General features: G+C 45.9%; 1 non-coding gene across 1 annotated transcript; it reads left to right on the top strand.

Moving 5' to 3' along the window:
* The first annotated feature begins 6,220 nt into the window (after positions 1 to 6,220).
* trnat-agu (transfer RNA threonine (anticodon AGU)) lies at positions 6,221 to 6,294 on the top strand. The gene has a single exon. It is a non-coding gene; the product is annotated as a tRNA-Thr (tRNA).
* The last annotated feature ends 569 nt before the right edge of the window (positions 6,295 to 6,863 follow it).

The raw sequence follows: 6,863 nt of genomic DNA, 5'->3' as shown, positions 1-6,863 counted from the left end.
TTTCCAGCATTTTCAAGAGTCTCGATTTAATGAATAGGAAACTTGTTTCAGATCAGATTGGGAGACAGTGTGAAACCACTCCATCGTACTCATGTCTGAGATTCTGAGGACAGTTGGCTGTTAGTGGAAGACATCATGAATTAAATGTACCTAGCAACAGCTCAGACCAATTATTATTTTACAAGGTGGTGTGATGGCCATCCAGGGGTTAAAAGTAGGGATTTTGTAAGGTTTCAGTGTGCAGGAACACGAGAAGACCTCAGGGGTAAAGGCTCAGATCATCGACCAAGTTCTCCACCTGATGAGGGATCTAGACTGGACAAAGAGGACCGTGACACTCTGAGACCAAGCTCGACCAGTCCACACACCTGCTAGAGCTGTAAAGTTATATTCCCCAAGTTTGTTCAAGATAATTTTACTTCCAATTATTAAGTACTATTTTACTCTCAATAAAAGTTCTGGACTTATTAATCAAGTATCCTGTTGCTTTAATTGGTTAAAGTCAGCCCAAAGAGATTGTCCACAATAGACTTTCCAGAACTGAAAGATAAGTCTGCAAGGATTGCTAATTTTACAGCCCTGTTTAAAAAGAGAGATAAACCCAGGAACTACAGACCAGATCGTCTAATGTCAGTGGTGGGGAAACTTTTAGAGACAATTATCCAGGAGAAAATTAACTGGCACTTGGTCGAACATGGGCTAATAAATGACAGCCAGTACAGATTGGTTAACAGAAGATTGTATATGAATTAATTAATGAATTAATTTCTTTGATGAAGTTCCACAGAGAGTTGACCAGGGTGGTGAGGTTGATGGTGTGTGTCTGCACTTCAAAATTGTGTTTGAAAAAGTACCATAAAATAGACTTGTTAACAAAATTTGAGCAGATGGGATTAAGGAGGCAGTGGCAGCGTGGATACAAAATTGGCTGAGAGACGGAAAGCATAAAGTAGGGTGATTCAGAATGGAGGGACTAATACAGTAATGTCACTGTTGTTGCAGTGTGTGCAGTGTCTGACCCTGAGCTGTCCAAGGGAGGGGGCTGTTTGTGATGTTCCTGTGGGGTGTATTATCATCAGGGTATCTCTCTGAGCTGTCACAGGGATGGGGCAGTGTGTGATATCCTTGTGCATGTCATGCAGGCCCACTGGCGTGTGGTTCCATCCTGATGCCAAAGAACAGAGCCCCATCTATGGGCAAAAAGTCTCACTTCCCTGTGGGTGTCTTGAGAGAGAAGAAGGCTTAGGGAGTAAACCTGGACAGTAAATCCGGAGTGGAGTCCCGTAGGCGGTTACCTGTTACTTATCAGGTAGTTTTCCAGCAACTCCTACAGCAGAGCTGGTACCAAACAGTACTGTTTTTTTCCTTTCCTTTGGACAATACTAGCAATGCTGAGAGGGGGTCCTGATGCTCAGTGTCTCCATACTATTTGCCCAGGCCTGTGCCCTGGAGAGGACACTCCAGCCTCGTGGTTAAACATTAGCAAAACATGGGAAGAAACAGTTACCGATTATAAGCTCTCACTCAATTGGTGTAGAGTATGAGCACCAGGGGTTACTTTTGACAGTGGGAGAGATCATCGCGTCTCATTGGAGAACTACCACCTACTCCAAGCTGTGCAGCCCCCAGTCAGTTAGGTGCTGTCCTGCCACGACCTACTTGCTTCAATGGGTGCTTGCAGCTTAGAGAGATATCTCTCAACTGGCGGATTGATAATCTATGCACCAGGCAAGACAAACTCAACAAAGAAGACACCAGTCCTTCGCATCACAAGCTGGAATGTAAGGACCATGTGTCCTGGCTTTACCGACAACCTTCTGCAGGTTGATGACACACACAAGACAGCTGTGATTGACAAGGAACTCACAAGGCTCAATGTGGACATTGCTGTGCTGCAAGAAACTAGACTCATTCAAAGTGGATCCCTCAAAGAGAAACACTACACCTTCTTCAGGCAGGGGAAAGCCCAAGAGGCAACTCGTGAGCATGGAGTGGGTCTCACAGTAAAAAACACGCTACTTGCAATGAGTGAACCCCCCACAGTTGGCTCAGAGAGACTTCTTACCCTTCACTTGTCAACAAGCGTGGGCCCAGTTAATCTCATGTGCATCTATGTCCCGACACTCACCTCCACCCCAGATGTCAAGGATCAATTCTATGAGACACTTGACACTGCCATCAGTAGAATTCCCAGCACCGAGGGACTGTACCTTCTAGGGGATTTCAACGCAAGCTTGGGTACTGACTACAGCTTGGCCAATGAGCATAGGGCACCAGGGGATTAGCAAGATGAATAAAAATGGACAGAGGTTGCTGGAGCTATGCTGTCACCATGGACTCTGTGTGACGAACAGCTACTTCCAGGTCAAGCTGTGCCACAAGGTGTCCTGGAGACGTCCGAGATCACGCCACTGGCACCAGCTAGACCTTATCTTCACCAGACATACCACCCTCAGCAGTGTCCTCATCACACGCAGCTATCACAGCGCTGACTGTGACACTGATCACTCCCTGGTGTGCAACAAGGTCAGGCTTCAGCCAAGGAAGCTTCATCCATCCAAGAAGAAAGGTCCTTCACGGATCAACACTTGCCAAACCACTGATCCAGAAAGGACCCAGGAGTTCCTCAACATCCTCGATCAGGCTCTTTCAGACAACAATGCTCAAGGCCTCAGTGCAGTGTCAAAGTGGAATCATCTGCACGCCACCATCTTTTACTCTGCACTCGCTGTGTATGGGAAAAGAAATGGGAGGAATGCTGACTGGTTTGAGGCTTATTGGACTGAAATGGAGTCAGTTACTGCAACTAAGAAGAGAGCCCTCATGAACTACAAACAAGTCCCCAGCAAACAAACTCTAGATGCTCTCAGAGCTGCCAGAAACAAGTCTCTGCAGACTGCTCGGCACTGCACCAATCAATACTGGTTAAAACTCTGCAACAGCATACAATCTGCCACTGAATCTGGGGGATGCGAGAGGGACATATGAAGGAATTCAACACACCAAGGTTCCTTAGACAGCACCTTCCATACCCGCAACCTCTACCAACTAGAAGGACAAGGGCAGCAAATTCATGGGAACATCACCACCTGCAAGTTCCCCTCCAAGCCACACACTATCGTGACTTGGAACTATATCGCCTTTCCTTCACTGTTGCTGGGTCAAAATCCTGCAACTCCCTTCCTAACAGCACTGTGGGTGTACCTACCTCACACAGACTGCAGCGGTTCAAGAAGGCAGCTCACCACCACCTTCTCATGGGAAATGAGGGATGGGCAATAAATGCTGGCTTAGCCAGTGATGACCACATCACATGAATGAATAAAAAAAAAATTATGAAAGCAACCGGCCCAGCAGTAACTAAATCAGCACCTTTGAAGACAAAGACAGGGACGATCATCACTGAACCTAACAAGCAGATGGAAAGGTGAGTGGAGCATTACCTTGAACTCTACATAACGGAGAACATTGTCATTGAAGTAGCTCTCAGCACCATTCCAGACTTCCCTGTCATGGAGGGGTTGGACAGTGACCCCACCATAGTAGAGCTCAACAAGGCCATTGACCGTCTTGCCAGTGGTAAAGCCCTGGGAAATGATGGTATTCCACTTGGAATCATCAAAAGTGGAAAAGCAGCTCTGCTGCAGCATCTCCATGAACTTCTGTGTCTCTGTTGGAAGGGGAGATCTGCGCCTCTAAACATGCGTGATGCAAACATTGTCACCTTGTACAACAATAAGGGGGAATCGCAGTGACTGCAGCAATTACCGAGGCATCTGCTTGCTAAGTATTGTGGGGAAGGTCTTTGCTCACATTGCTCTGACCAGATTGCAGACCCTGACATCACGCATCTATCCTGAGTCTCAGTGCAGCTTCAGAGCTGGTAGATCGACAGTCGACATGATTTTCTCACTTCGGCAGTTACAGGAGAAGTACTGTGAACAGTACAGACCACTCTACATTGTCTTTACAGACATCACCAAGGCCTTCGATCTTGTTAGCAGAGACGGACTCTTCAAACTGCTGTGGAAACTAGGCTGCCCTCCTGAACTCTTGGGCGTCATCTCTTCTTTCCACGAGAACATGCACAGTTCCGTCAGTTACAATGGAGCAACATCAGACACTTTCACGATCAGCAGTGGGGTAAAACAGGGCTGTGTCTTGGTGCAAACTCTCTTCGGAACGTTGGAGGAGGCAGTTTAACCTGTCGAGCCTGTTCTGTCATTCAATTACATCCTTGCTGATCATCTACCTCAACACCACTTTCCCGCGCTCTCCCCATATCCCTTGATGTCATGAGTATCAAGATTTCTATCAATTTCTGTCCTGAACATGCTCAATGATTGAACTTTCACAAACCCCTGAGGTAGAGAATTCCAAAGATTCACCACCCTCTGAGTGAAGAAATTCCACCCTATCTCAGTTTTAAATGGCCTTTTAAATGAAACTTTAAGGAATACAAGCCCAGTTTCCTCATAAGACAATCCCACCATCCCAGGGATTAGTCTGGTGACCCTCCGTTGCACTCCCTCTGTGGCAAGTATATCCTTCCTTAGATAAGGAAACCAAAACTGTACACAATACTCCAGCACAATCTCACCAAGGCTCTATACAATTGCAGCAAGACATCTTTATTCCTGTACTCATGACCCCTTGTGTTAAGGCCAACATACCATTTGCCTTCCTAATTGATTGCTGCACCTGCATGCGAGCTTTTAGTGTCTCATGAACAAGGATACCCAGGTCCCTTTGGACATCAACACTTCCCAACCTCTCACCATTTAAGAAATATTCTGTCTTTCTGTTTATTCTACCAAAGTGGATAACTTCACATTTATTCACATTATATTCCATCTGTCATTTCATTCACTTATCCTGTCCAAGTCCCCTGGAAGCCTCCTTGTAACCTCCTCACAGCTCACATCCTTTACAATTGGCATATTCTTCTCCATGCTGCTATTTTAAACTTTCAGTGACTCAGATGGGGGTGTCCACCTGCATACCAGAGCTGATGACAAGCTGTTCATCTTGGCAAGACCGCGCGCCAAGACCAAAATGAGTCAGTTCTTGGTCTGTGAGTTGCTTTTTGCTGATGACGCTGTGCTGACATCCCATAATGAAGTTCATTAACAGCAGCTTGTATATCGGTTCTCCCTGGCCTGCAAGGAGTTTGGACTGACGATCAGCATCAGGAAGATCAAAGTTATGGGCCAGGACGTAGAGACTCCACCTTCCATCAACATCGACAGGCTCACTTTGGAGGTTGTCAACAGCTTCACATACCTTGGATCAACAATCACCAGCAATCTGTCCCTTGATACTGAAATCAGCACCAGGATTGTCAATGCTGCAGCTGTCATGTCAAAGTTGAGAAGACGAGTGTGAACCGACAGCAAATTGATCGAAAATACAAAACTCTGCGTGTACCAGGCTTGTGTTCTCAGCACCCTCCTTTATAGTAGAGAAGCATCAACAACTTATGCAAGCCAAGAAAAGCAGCTGAACAGCTTCCACCTCCGCTGTCTCAGATGGATATTCGGCATCTCCTGGCAGGACAGAGTGCCGAATGCAGAAGTACACCAGCGTGCAGGGATCTGCAGCATGTTTGTCCTCTTGAGTCAGCGGTGACTCTGTTGACTGAGTCATGTGTGCTGAATGGATGACGGTCGCTTTGCCAAAGACACGCTCTTTGGTGAGCTTGCTATCAGCACGAGACCAACAGGTCACCTACGTCTGTGATACAAGGACAGCTGCAAAGCGAGATCTCAAGCTGACTGGGATTGGAGTCGATGCATGGGAAGTCCTTCCTGCTGACTGGAATTCCTGGAGAAAGGCATTCAGGAAGACCATGGGAAAAGCAGAGGACAAAAGAAATGACCAGATGGTGGGAAAGAGAGCTCAGAGGAAGGAAAAATTATCAGTCGACCTCGGGCCAATGATCTTCATCTGTACCAGCTGCGGAAGGGATCGTCACTCACGAGTCATCCTCTACAGCCACAACAAACGATGTTTAATACAGAAGTGACGTACACCCCGGGTGTAGCCCATCGTCTTCCGAGACGGACGGTTGCCTATTACAATTACAACCACAGCTACAACTACAAGAGCGAGTCAGAGGCTGGGAACTCTGCCGTGACGAACTCAGCTCTTGACTTGCCAAAGCCTGCCCACCATCTACAAGGCCTTCCTCTGATTTCAATTGTATACCCATTTATGATCTGGCTCTGTAGCTTAGTTGGTTAAAGCACCTGTTTAGTAAACAGGCGATCCTGGGTTCAACTCCCAGCAGAGCCTTATTTCACAGTAACAACATGTTTGAAAAGTTTCATTATCAACATTAACATCTGTGTCTTGTGAACTTTAATTCAAAATACATGATGAATTTCAATCACATAAAAAAACAGCCTTTGTGAAGGATCTGAGTTTGGAATGGCTGTTCCTCCTTGTACAGAATTTCAGTGCTGATACATCAAAGTTAACTTCGTTGACATAAATTTGTTCACAGTTACATTCAACCTGGAAAACAGCTTGATATTAATCTCACTGAAGGAGAGTGTTTGTGTCATTATGTGTTGCTTTTAACCGAGACTGGGACATGACGCAAGTGGGAGGGTTTATCTGAGGTTTGGAATATTTGTCAGTCAGGAACAAGAAAAATCAAAGGAACCAAATAAGAAAACCTATGTCTCATGTGGTTACCGAGAAACGGTGAGAAGATATTAAACTTTGTTGTATTTAATATAACTGTGTGAACTTTGATCTTTGCGGCCTTTTATAAGCAGTATTTGAAGGGTTTCAGTAAAAATGTTCAGTGTTGATGAAAGTGGGGTCTGGGTGAGCAGCTGCTTAATGTGACAGGGTCA

This window comes from Heterodontus francisci, chromosome 35 (genome assembly GCF_036365525.1).
Source record: "Heterodontus francisci isolate sHetFra1 chromosome 35, sHetFra1.hap1, whole genome shotgun sequence".
Classification (NCBI taxonomy): domain Eukaryota; kingdom Metazoa; phylum Chordata; class Chondrichthyes; order Heterodontiformes; family Heterodontidae; genus Heterodontus; species Heterodontus francisci.
This window is presented reverse-complemented; position numbering and strand designations above follow the sequence as displayed.